General features: G+C 37.9%; 1 non-coding gene across 1 annotated transcript; it reads left to right on the top strand.

Annotated features, from left to right (window-relative positions):
- Positions 1–12,882: 12,882 nt before the first annotated feature.
- On the top strand, positions 12,883–12,988 carry LOC146916869 (small nucleolar RNA R71). The gene has a single exon (XR_015017171.1). It is a non-coding gene; the product is annotated as a small nucleolar RNA R71 (small nucleolar RNA).
- The last annotated feature ends 940 nt before the right edge of the window (positions 12,989–13,928 follow it).

Raw genomic sequence — 13,928 nt, 5'->3', positions numbered from 1 at the left:
CCACTCAAATATGGTGTTACCACCATTTCTCCTCAAATAAAATTATTGAATAATTTTTATATACCGTTAAGATCATTCTTGATTCCGACGGGACATTGTTTATTACAAATAGGGACTATGATCTTAAAAGTACTCTTTATTCCGAAGGGACATATATTATCGAAGGGACTATGAACTTAAGACCATTCTTAATTCCGAAGGGACATTAAATCGAAAAGGGACTATGGTATTAAGAACACTCTTAATTCCGAAGGGACAGAAAGGAGTAGAAAAAGGAGAAGGACTTGTCAAACAAGTCGAAGGAGGGAGAAGAGATGAAAGACTCGTCAACACAAGTCAAAAAAGGGAGAAGAGAGAAAGAGTTTCCGACAACTCAATGAAACTCTTTGGTGTGTGGAATGCACTGTGTGAGCTCTCTATTTATAGAGAAAATTCACAACTTATAAGCGAGAAACTTTGGGAACAAGTAATATGAGAAACTTTGGGAACAAGTAACATATTACTTTGCGATTAAGGAATTCACATATTAGATCTAGTACAAAAATATCTTAATTGAGTACTAAAATATATTAAATTTAGTACAAAAATATATTATATTATGTACCAAAATATTTTAGTAAAACTTGAGGACTAAGAAAGCACTTTCTAATAATGATTAAATTAATTATTTAATTTATCATTTCCAAATAATAAAATATATATCAAAATATATTTTTTCTCTAGTGCTTATGTACCCCCATTAATTAGAGGTACACCCCCACTATATAAACACTACTAATGTGTGTGTTCCATCCAATGTGGGACTTCCACTTTTTTCAATTCACACAACACTAGTTCTACCCAACATGGGAATTTGTGTTTAGTCTTTTTTACTCAATTTCCACACATGTTCCAACATAGTCAATGGTTCGCCTAAAGGGGATCAACTCCTTTTATTGAAATTCTTCCTGAAAAATGGTGGTGCGGGGTGCGGAGGTTGATGAGGTGTCAACGACAGTGCAAGTGTATGTGGATGAAAAACTTTCATTTGAGGGAGAGTATATCCATATGAATGGCTAGATTGACACTTTAAGAGGTGATTGTTGTGTGTGAAGTAAGAGTTAGAAGTCTCATATTTGATGGAAAAGTGAATGTTGATCGACATATAAATGAGATGACTCATATCTAATGTCTGAAGGTTTTGGATAAACATGTGATTTTAAATTCTCTTTTATGATTCATCGGGCTCTCCTCATGACCCAACAATCCACAAAATAATCTTAGTTTGATATTTTTTTCAAGAAAAATATCTTCATGTTATATTATATTTTGTCTTTGTTTATTCTTTTTTTAGGGGATTTTGTCTTTGTTTATGATGATCGGTACGTATGCCAAAAATTAAGTTTTCGTCTGGTCTTGCATAAGATCATGTCATAATTAAAGACAAGGATCTTTGTTAAACTCACAACATATATATATATATATATATATATATATATATATATATATATATATATATATATATATATATATATATATATATATATATATATAATTCCAAACAAATATTATCGAAAGCTACATAGACCAACTTTATAGCCAGAATATTCCATTGGCAATTATGCAAACTTTTTGTATTGAAACCATATTATTTTTACATTGAAGGTATACAATTATTAGAAATACACATGCAAAGAATTAAACTGTATAGAATTGGTAGACCCTAGAGACATGCCAACACCAATCCAATATATATTCAGAATTTCAAATAATTGATAATTAGGTAAGATAAATAATATTAGCTGGCCATGTTACATTAAATTAAAAAGTACAGAATGATTCTGTCTGCTATAGGAAAACCATACATAGATTTAAATCACATCAATTTGCTACCTCTACCCAAAACATTGATAACAAGGGGAACCCCATGATATTATTTTTTTTGTCTAGTGGTTTTGATTAATTTCTGAATTCATTTGTAATATAAGATACTACATAGTTGTCCGATTTTGCTGGTGAAGATACAAGCAATTAATTGGTGGACCTCGTGGGAAGTGTTTAATCTACCTTTCGTTGTTTTTTTTTTTCATTTATTTAATTAACTTACAAAATTAATTTCCCTGGTTTCCTTGTTATCTTCAATTGATCAATTACAAATATCTAATGAGAGGTAGGGAAAAATAAAATAAAATGTGAACGTGTGGTTCTTAGAAATATATAGTCAAATTGCAAAAAATGCATGTGCACTAGAATAAAATATATAAAAACTTTGAACAAAAAAAAATATATAAAAACTGTTGGCTCTATTGATTCATGGGTCGATGTTTTTTTGTCTATAGAGTTAAAAAGATACTTTTATTTCATTAAAAAAGACACTTTTATGGTGTATAAGTTTTGGATATTTTGGCATACATGGGAGGAGGGGGGGTTGAGAATTTTTCAATCACTAGATTATGATAATCTTAATTTTATTGTGGAATCAGAAGGAAAAGGTCATTTCCCTGTATTTGGAGGGGTGGGGAAGGAAAGACTCTGAAAAAGTATTTTTTTTAGAGTGATAAATTAATGTTTATGATTAATATACTTTAAATTTTCACTGCCAAAAAAAATATACTTTAAATTTTAAGAATATTATAACAACAAATATTAAATTTGAAGAATTCATATAAACCCTCCCAAACCCCCCAAAACCCTCCTCCAATATTTTGAAGAAAAATTAGCCCCCCCCCCCCCCCCCCCCCCCCCCACCCCCAAAAAAAAAAAAAAATACCCCCCATTCCAATGTCCTGTATTTCTTCCACTTACTCCTTCTTCTTTTTTTCCAAGTCTTTCCTTCCATTCCTCTTCAAACTCGCAAACAAAACCTTAGGGAAACCAAATTGAAAGTATAATTTAGTGAAGAAAAAATAAATTTAAATGCACAATATATATATAAAATATTTAAGAAATTATTTGGATATATTCAAAATTATAAGAAATTTCAAGGATACAAGAAAATTGAGTACTTTGAGGTTTGTGAGAGAATGACAAGAATAAAATGATCTTTAAATAGCATAGGAAAAAATATGAAACAAAAAAATGCAAATGTATGAGGATGCAATCGTGACCAGTAAATCATTGGTAGTTGTTAAGGGTCCCATATAAAATTGCAGACACTGATTAGATATTTCAAAGAGCAATTGCAACGAGGAATCATAAACTGGAATTCTAGTTAAGGATTACAATTCTTCTACAGATTTTAGGAAAGAAAAAAAAACATCTACTTTATTTTTCAGTGTTGAAGATTTTAGTTAAGGATAAATGCAATTAAGCCTAAAAACTTAGATGATTAAGATCTAATATATTGAATCAAAAAAATATCCATATACAATAACGTATAAAGTTAAAAAATTAATATCGAGACCGAAAATAAGAGTGCATTGCTCAGTCATCAAACTTATATGTTTAAGGCTCAATATATATTGAGTCAAAATTCGCAGTCCTCATCTTTTTGTGTTTGCGCGAGTCTGATTACTCAACCAAACCGCCATCTCCCGCCGCCTGCGCGTTGTCATATCCATCTCCTAACCTCCTACGCCAACATCCGCTTTATAGCAGTCATATCCTTCCTCTTAATTTTCCTCTGTAGCACGCCAGAGGGATCGCTTGTAGCTTGTAGCATATCACTCCGCAGCTTTCTTGGCCTTCATGTCAGCCAAGTACTTCTTCCTCTTCGGTCCCGATAAAGGCATCATTGGTTCGACCAAACAAAAATACAAAGGGGCAAAAAAGAAATAAAAATAAAGCAAAGTAAAAGAACGAAAGACAATACATAAACAAATAAATGCACTCACACAGATATGCCTCAAGACTCTTAGAATCTCCCTCTCGGTTCAGAAGCTCATGAATATCCTTAAGCAAAAATTTCTCCAAAAAACACACCATACTTTGCTCATATGGCATCATCTTACTGAAATCATACCCCATCATTGAAAACGGAACACTAATCCAACTTAAAGGGAACTTAGGTTTTCCCTCCACCATCACAGAAGCAGTTGAGCACCTAGGCGCTCCATGTACCCTAGCAAAGGAGTCCCGCCAATCATTCTTAAAGATTGAAGCATAAGGAGAAAAGAGTTTTTTACCAGGATGGGCGCTAATTGAAACCCATGTCCCCTTGCTCACATATTTTGTTCCATAAAAATGAAAGAAGACGCCGACATAAGGTTCCAAACTAAAAGCTTTACAAAATATCTCAAATCCATGTATAAACGCCCAACTATTATGACATATTTGAGAAGGCACCACATTTAAGAACTTTAACACATCCATTTCAAACGCAGTGAAAGGAATCGTCAAACCATACTCCTCTATCACCGCCATGTACATAAGGAACGACTCGTTAGCGTTGCCCTCCAAGCGTTGGTCACACACTCTTTCGCCGGCATCACAGGGCGACACCGTTACGTCTTTCTCATCATCGGCAGCAGAAATATCCGTCTTACTTCGAAAGAAGATAATTTATGAGGCTGAAACGTATAGAGAACCAGTTCGAAGAACTTCTTCAACGAATTGATTAATCTCTAATTCACCAAGATATGTCCAAAAAAAAAATCTCTTTTTTAGTGGATGGAAAAGGTATATAGCGACAAATATCCTAACAAGTTTCCCTCTTGTGATCTGCTCCTGAAGTAGCATAGAGAAACACACAATCATTATCACTACTATCAGAGCTATCGCTACTAGTGTCACTATCACCACACAAATTCCCCAATACACTACGACCGAAAAACCTTAATTCATACAATCCCTCCTCAGTTGATTCCTCTCATCAGAGTTAGTAGGGAAAATCACCCTACCCGTATTGTCGCACTCCCTAATCAGAACCATCGCTAACACTAAGCTAAAACTAGAAAAGCAAAAAAGGAGAATGGAAGAATACCTGAAAAGTCGAAAGCTTGAGATTAGATCTAGAAAATCATCTAGCAATATTACGCAAAGGCAGAGAGCTCAAAGGCGAAAAAATAGGAAATGAAGGGACGACGCGTTTTTATAGGACAACAATTAAAGTCGCCTCGAAAAACACGATCACCCTCGTCTCGATTGGAGACACGTGTCAGAAACGCCAGAATTTGAACACGTCAAGATCATTGAAAGGTCACGCAATCTGAACCGTTTGGTCACTCAAAAAAGCAAGGAACTCGCCTCGTATGCCTTTGAGAGTTTGCCTTTAAACTCCTCACAAAAGATCAACTCGCCACAAACCACTTCGCCTTGTCCCAAGACTAGTGCTTGGGGGGCTGTGAATGGTTAACCTATATATCAAATCAAACGTATACTCCTTGGGGGGGGGGGGACTCTGAAACAAAGTAGAACAACCCTAGGGGAGCTCTCGAAACTCAAATGATAGCATCCAAAATTTTAGAAGTAACTTAATCACTTCGCCTTCTCCCAAGATTCATGCTTCGGGTTTGTGGACTGTCAATATCTTCCTAAGGACCTATAAGCCCTTCCAAAGACCTGAAGACCATCCTAAAAGCCTCAGCGCCCTCCAAAGGGGCTCCAAGACCCAAGGTGCGCCATTCCCAAGGCGCCGCTGTTACTGTAAATCTGCAAGTGCACGGGTTTACCGTAGTAGTAATAAAGAGAGAGTATCGATCCACAGGGAGTTATTTAAATTCCAATCAAAAGTAGTAAAGGTTAGGGAGAGATCGAAAATTAGGGTTTCAAGGTAATCTAAATGACGGTTGAAAACAATAGCTAAAGGCAACCTAGGGATTATTGGTTCACCCTATGGTTGACCTAACATCCTAATCCTAATCCTTGTTTATGTAAATCCTAGTTTTTAAGAACGAATCTCTCTAAAGCCTATCCCCTTCTTCGTTCGATATCCGGGGAGTGTGTCTCTCAAGGTGTTAGACCTATTCTCATGGCTAACTCCTATATTAAGATCCTTGATTGTACGAGATTCTATAAGTCCCAAGGTTCACTAGGCTATTCTCATGCTTCGCAATCCTTGTCTAAATTCACTTGTTCGGTTATTAAGACTTCTTCGTTCGATTCATCACCTTAATAACTAGGGTAACGAATTAACAAGTACTAACCCTCCGCGTTCGCATCCAAAGTTTGGTACTTGTTAATATCGTTGTGAAGAACGGTGAATTTAGATAAGAAAAGTAGGGTTACATAAACTAGGGTTTCGGATTAGGATTGTTGGATCAAGCCATAGGACTCTCCCAACAATCCCAAGGTCTAAGGGAATTACTCACTCATGGTTGGTGTTGCCATGAATGAATAAGAAGAAAACAATAAGAACAATTGAATAAAAACGAGAACTTTTATTGAGAAATAGTATTCTATCACAATACAATATTCAGAATTCAAGATGATAAAACAAGGAGAACAAGCTCTCTATTTATAGCCTACTAATGACTTAAGCCCTAAGAAATAACTGAAGGAATATTCTCTGAAGATCCATGGGCTTTATCGTCAAAGCAGGCTGCGTAGAAAACCGTTGTTCGGAGCAAAAAGCAGCTAAAAGGGATGCTGGCAATCGCGCACGGCCGTGCGCCTTGCAGGCGTGGGCCGTGCGCCCTTCACTGACTTGGGGGAGCGAATTCTGATTTCTTCAAGTGCATATTTCGGTCCCAAATCTTGGAAATCTCCTATTTTTGTGCTCCAAATCCCTTTTCTTTAGCTCCAAGCCTTGCAAATCATATATTTGATCCTGAAATATAATATTGGATTCTTTGAAGTAAAAAGCTCTTAAATATAAATAAAAACACATAGAATCTAATTAAATCTAAATAGAATTAAACTAAATAACTTAATTAAAATACGTAATAAATCTACTTATCAAACTCCCCCATACTTGAATCTTTGCTTGTCCTCAAGCAAAAGGCATAGACATAGCAGCATAGAAAACATTTAAGTATATGACAAAATTAAAACACATGTTTCCTCCAAGGCCTTGTCCTAAGCATACACTAATCACAACCTCAAGAGCCCCTTATGATTCCTATTCAACCCAACAAGAGAAACTAAGTGAGTGTGTGTGTGTAGTGCATCCCCTTTGCTCCTGTATAAACAGGTATTATGAAGAAACAGGTTCTAACCCCAACAGTACATCAACCGAGAAAAACCTCATTTTCATTCCATATAAGCAAGGTGGGAATTAAGTTTAAGTTGGTTCAATTTTAAATTGTGGACCATATTTTTCTTTTCTTTTGGTCTCTTTTGGGGCTACAGATGCCTAGGGGATATCACCTTTTCATAGGAAGTCGGAGAGGGACTCACTCCTTCCTCCACTACTCCGGCAATCACCCTAAGTAGTGCTGTAGTTTGTAACTTCTTTCATAAAATTTTTTTATTTTTCTTTTCTTTCTATTTTTTTCCAGAAGTTTGTAGAAGCTATACAATCACTAAGGAGGTACCATCCTTCGCGTAGGAGTTGTTCGAGTACACTATCCTTCCCTCCATGCTCCGGCGGTGTTCTCAACTTAGTGAAAAAGTGAAAATCATGCTTCCCCCCATATTATTTCAACGTTAAATAAAGTTAATTAAATTTCCCCACACAAGCTTATACTACTTTTACTCCTAGAGACTTTAAAGGGTCCATGTACCATTAAACTTAGAACTTGGTCCTTAAAATACCTATTCATACACTTACTCAAAGGATGCACTGTGAATTTTCTCATTGGAGAAGTTTTGTTCACCTAGAATCAATGTGGGTCTATTGGAAAAACTTAAGGCAACAAGAAGCTATTTTTATGTACACAACAAGAACATTATCTAGCCTATATTGAAAGAGAACTTAACAAAAGATTATGTCATATTTAACAATTAAAACAAGAAAACTATCTAGCCGCTTACATGCCTTTCGCAATAAAACAAAACAAAAGATAAAAATTCAAGGGAGTTTGAAACAATACGACTCTTACTACGACTCTTACTACCTAGACACTTTATTGGCTCCCCCCCATACTTGGGAGAAGCATTGTCCTCAATGCTTAAAGAAAACAAGAAATTAAAAGGAAGAAAGGAAGAGAAGAGAAGAGAAAGGAAGAGGAAAGCTCACATTTTTAATTGGTTTTTAGAAGTGAAAAACAGCTCTTCCTATGTGCATAATCGCGCACGGCCGTGCGCGATTATGCACATAGGAAGAGCTGTTTTTCACTTCTAAAAACCAATTAAAAGTGCACGGCCGTGCGCCTTCCAGGCGTGGGCCGTGCGCACCTTTCTGCCTTCCTGTGGTCAGATTTTTTTTTTCTTTTTCGAGTTTCCTCAGCATTTTGGACGTACACATACAAAGCAAGCTTAAAACAAAACAATTAAATGCGTGGGTTGCCTCCCACGAAGCGCTCTTTTAATGTCAATAGCTTGACAACCAAAACCTAAGCAAGGTCTTTGAAAATTAAGGTTTCCACCTCGACTTCTTCACTAGCCCTATAGATTTTTAGCCTTTGGCCATTGACCTTAAATGTTCCGGTCTTTTCCGACCAGATTTCAACTGCCCCAAAAGGATAAACCTTGCGGACATGAAATGGGCCGGACCATCTTGACTTTAGCTTACCTGGAAAAAGTTTCAACCTAGAGTTGTATAGCAGCACAAGATCACCGCTCTTAAAATCTTTTCGAATAATACGCTTATCATGCCATTTCTTTGTTCTTTCTTTGTAAATACGGGCATTCTCATAAGCGTCCATTCGAAGTTCCTCTAACTCAGTTAGTTGAAGTTTTCTTTTTAGACCTGCTAGCTTTGGGTCCAAGTTTAGGTTCTTGATTGCCCAATAAGCTCGGTGCTCTAGCTCGACCAGTAAATGACAAGATTTCCCATAAATGAGTTTAAAGGGTGTCATACCAATGGGGGTCTTGTAGGCTGTTCGATAAGCCCAAAGAGCATCATCAAGCTTAGTTGACCAATCTTTTCTAGATGCAGAAACAGTTCTTTCAAGGATGGCCTTGATTTCCCTATTTGAGACCTCAACTTGGCCACTTGTTTGGGGGTGATAAGGTGTTGTAACTTTGTGTCTCACTCCAAATTTTTGTAGCAATTTTTCAAAATGTTTGGATATGAAGTGAGACCCTCCATCGCTTATGACAATCCTTGGCACCCCAAACCTCGGGAATATGATCTTTTTGAACAATTTTATAACAACTTGTGCATCATTGGTAGGAGAAGCAATGGCCTCAATCCATTTAGATACATAATCCACCGCAACCAGTATATATTGATTTCCAAAGGAGGAAGGAAATGGTCCCATGAAGTCAACACCCCAAACATCAAAAATTTCTACTTCTTGGATGTTGTTCAAGGGCATTTCGTTTCTCCTGGTAATATTACCGGTGCGTTGGCATTGGTCACAACGCGAGACAAAGGAATTGACATCTCTAAACAGGGTTGGCCACCAGAAACCGGCTTGTAAGATTTTAAAAGAAGTTTTCTGAGTGCCGGCGTGGCCACCATAAGAAGAAGAATGACAATGTTTAATAACATCACGTACCTCATTTTCCGGGATGCATCTTCTAAAGACACCATCTGAGCCTTTTCTGAAGAGAAAGGGATCATCCCAGTAGTAATGCTTGAGGTCATTGAAAAATTTATTCTTCTGGTGATAGCTTTGACCTGGAGGTAGTACTTTTGCTACAAGATAATTCACAAAGTCTGCGTACCATGGTGCAGCAGCTGTTGCTAATGAGAATAGTTGATCATCCGGGAAGGAGTCATCTAGTGGTAGTTTATTCTCATCGGGCTCTCTGAGACGGGACAGGTGGTCAGCTACAACATTTTCAGTACCCTTTTTGTCTTTTATCTCAAGATCAAACTCTTGTAGGAGTAGGATCCATCGGATCAATCTTGGTTTGGCATCTTTCTTGCTCAACAAAAACTTTATTGCCGAGTGATCGGTGTAAACAATGATTTTTGACCCCACCAAGTATTGTCTGAATTTATCGATAGCATAGACCACCGCTAAGAGCTCCTTTTCTGTTGTTGCATAGTTCATCTGAGCTTCGTCCAAGGTCTTACTTGCATAGTATATGGCATGCAACTTTTTCTCCTTTCGTTGCCCAAGTACCGCCCCAACTGCATAGTCACTAGCATCACACATTATCTCAAATGGGAGGTTCCAATCTGGTGGTTGTATTATAGGGGCACTAGTTAGAGCTTCCTTCAACCTGCAAAATGCCTTTAGGCACGAATCATCAAAGACAAACTCTGCATCCTTAAGGAGCAGACTGGTCAGTGGTTTAGTAATTGAAGAAAAATCTTTAATGAAACGGCGATAAAAACCAGCATGTCCTAGGAAACTTCTTACTTCTTTGACCGATTTAGGAGGTAGCATGTTTTCAATGATTTCAATTTTTGCTTTGTCTACCTCTATTCCTCGTTCAGAGACTAAGTGCCCTAGGACTATACCTTCTTGGACCATGAAATGACATTTTTCCAAATTTAAGACTAAATTCACCTTTTCACATCTTTCTAAGACCCTTTCTAGGTTAGCCAAACAGTTATTAAAGCTGGATCCATGTACAGAAAAATCATCCATAAAAACTTCCATGATGTTTTCAACAAAATCAGAAAATATAGACATCATGCAACGTTGAAAGGTGGCTGGGGCATTACAAAGACCAAAAGGCATCCTCCTATAGGCAAAAGTACCAAAGGGGCATGTAAAAGTAGTTTTCTCTTGGTCATCGGGATGGATAGGTATTTGGAAGAAACCAGAATAACCATCTAAGTAACAAAAATGTGAATGCTTAGCCAACCTTTCTAACATTTGATCAATAAAAGGGAGTGGGAAGTGATCTTTACGGGTTGCTTTGTTAAGCTTCCTATAATCAATGCACATTCTCCACCCTGTGACAGTTCTTGTAGCAATGGATTCATTTTTATCATTTTTAATAACTGTGAGACCACCCTTTTTAGGTACTACTTGAACAGGACTAACCCACTTAGAATCAGAAATTGGATAAATAACACCTGCATCAAGGAGTTTCAAAACTTCTTTTTTCACAACTTCTTTCATGTTTGGGTTTAGCCTCCTTTGAGGTTCAATGGAGGGTTTGTAGTCATCTTCAAGTAGTATCCTATGCATGCACAATGAGGGATTTATGGCTTTGATGTCCTCAATAGTGTACCCTATTGCCTTAGGGTATCTTTTGAGGACTTTGATCAATTTTTCAGTTTCATCCTCATTTAGGCCTGCATTTACTATGACAGGGTAAGTGGAATCAGGGCCTAGAAATTCATACCTTAGATTTTTCGGGAGCGGTTTGAGCTCCACCTTTTGTGCTTCCTTTGCGCGAGGTTCATCCTTCTCCTCACTTAGTTTTTCCACCTCCAATGATTTCACTTGGGGACTTTCATCTAGGAGCCTCTCATAGGACTTAGCATCTCCTTCAAGTTGTGTACCTGCATCACCAATCAAACATATTTCCAGACCGTCTTGTGTAGGTGATGCTAGTGAGCATTCTTTCACGCAACGGTCAATCATATCTATCATGAAACACGAGTCCTTAGAGGAAGGACCTTTCATTAGCTTAGCAAGTTCAAATTCAACTTTTTCTTTGCCAACATTAAAGGCCAACTTACCATTTTTGACATCAATTATGGCTCCTGCGGTAGCAAGGAAAGGTCTCCCTAAAAGGATGGGTACGTGAACGTCTTCTTCCATTTCCATCACAACAAAATCAGCCGGGATGTATACTCCTCCTACATTGACTGGAACATCCTCAACAATTCCGGCTGGGTACTTAACGGAACGGTCTGCTAGTTGAAGGGTCATCCTAGTGGGTTTGAGCTCTCCTATTCCCATTCTCTCACAGAGAGATAAGGGCATTAGGCTGACACTTGCTCCTAAGTCGCACATAGCCTTTTTTATAGTCTCGGTTCCTATGACACAAGGTATGGAAAAACTTCCTGGGTCCTTAAGCTTGGGTGGCAACTTATTTTGGATGATGGCACTACACTCTACAGCGAGGTTTACTGTTTCTCCTTCATCAATCTTACGCTTATTAGTGATAATTTCTTTCAAGAATTTAGCGTAAGTTGGCATTTGGGTTAATACCTCGGTAAAGGGGACATTAATGTAGAGCTTGTCCATCATTTCAATGAACTTTTTGAATTGTGCATCAAGCTTGGACTTGGCTAATCTTTGTGGGAAAGGGACCTTAGGCTTGTAGGTGGAAGGTTCGACCGAAGGGGGTGTGATAGGAGGAGGTGTGACCAGTTCTTCAACTTCTACCCTAGTTTCCTCGTTCCTCTCATTATTGCTCTCCTTCACATTTTCGTCGGCTTGTGGTTTGATTGTAGGACCAGGCAGTTGCTTACCACTCTTAAGAGTGATGGCATTCATTCGCTTGGTATTAGCCTGACTAATGTGGAGGACTACAAGGGAGAGTTGTTCTTCTATGAGTTTGTTATGGATAGCGATGGAATCAACTTTTGATGCAAGCAAGGCAACGGAGTCACTCAAGAGTCTATTTTGGGTTTTTAATTCCTGATTTTGTTCAGCTTGGTTTTGAATAAAACTCTCCAAGAGGAGCTCCAATTTAGACCCTTGGGTGACTTTATTGCTCTCTATAGGATTATGGTCAAATACCCCATAAACCCCTAAGGGTGAAGAAGCGGGGTCATTGTCTATCCTATCAATTTCAAGTGATAAAGTGTCAATTTTGGCAGATAAATCATCAATAGAGGAGATTTCTTTCATACATGCTTTCTCAATGGAGGAGGTGGTTGAATCGGTTGTGGTGATCTCATCTCCTGACCATTGGTAGTGATTTTGTGCCATGTCTTCAATCAACACATAAGCCTCCCTGAAGTTTTTATTCATCAAGGTCCCACTTGCAGCTGCATCAATGAAAAATTTTGTATTATATAGCAAAGCATTGTAGAAGGTGTGGATAACAAGCCAGTCTTCCAACCCATGGTGGGGAGAAAGCCTAATTATTTCCTTAAAGCGTTCCCACACTTCATATAAAGATTCTCCTTCTTTTTGGGCGAATCGATAAAGTTTACCCCTTAGATAAACGGTTCTAGAGGGAGGAAAGAATTTTTGAAAGAAAGCTAGCCTCATTTGCTCCCAAGTGGTGATAGAACCGTGTCTTAGAGAATAGAACCAAGTAAGAGCCCTTTCTTTCAAGGAAAACGGGAAAAGATGAAGCCTAACGGCCTCTTGGTCCGCTTTCATGGTCACACTAAATCTCCAAAAATTTGACATATGGAGGTAAGGGTCCTCCGAGGGACATCCGGAGAATTGGCTTTGTTGCACTAGAGAGAGGAGTGCAGGTCTTACTTTAAAATCAACTCCCTCAACTATCGGGTACACGATAGGAGAAGGTGGTTCATCTGCAGAAGGGTTAGTAAAATCCTTAAGGATACGCTTTTCAGCCATGACTGCAAGTAGAAAAAAATTAGAAATAACAAGAAGAAATCGATTAGAAGAATTAAAAGACAAGAGGGAAGTAAATACAGAAAGAAAACCTAACCGTCACCAAAGTTAATCGGAATTTGGTCAACTCCCCGGCAACGGCGCCAAAAACTTGTTACCGTAAATCCGCAAGTGCACGGGTTTACCGTAGTAGTAATAAAGAGAGAGTATCGATCCACATGGAGTTATTTAAATTCCAATCAAAAGTAGTAAAGGTTAGGGAGAGATCGAAAATTAGGGTTTCAAGGTAATCTAAACGACGGTTGAAAACAATAGCTAAAGGCAACCTAGGGATTATTGGTTCATCCTATGGTTGACCTAACATCCTAATCCTAATCCTTGTTTATGTAAATCCTAGTTTTTAAGGACGAATCTCTCTAAAGCCTATCCCCTTCTTCGTTCGATATCCGGGGAGTGTGTCTCTCAAGGTGTTAGACCTATTCTCATGGCTAACTCCTATATTAAGATCCTTGATTGTACGAGATTCTATAAGTCCCAAGGTTCACTAGGCTATTCTCATGCTTCGCAATCCTTGTC

This window comes from Medicago sativa, chromosome 6, assembly GCF_051527215.1.
Source record: "Medicago sativa cultivar Bolivia chromosome 6, Bolivia_mono, whole genome shotgun sequence".
Taxonomy (NCBI): Eukaryota; Viridiplantae; Streptophyta; class Magnoliopsida; order Fabales; family Fabaceae; genus Medicago; species Medicago sativa.
Note: the sequence above shows the minus strand (reverse complement) of the source record. Positions and strands in the feature narration are given on the sequence as shown.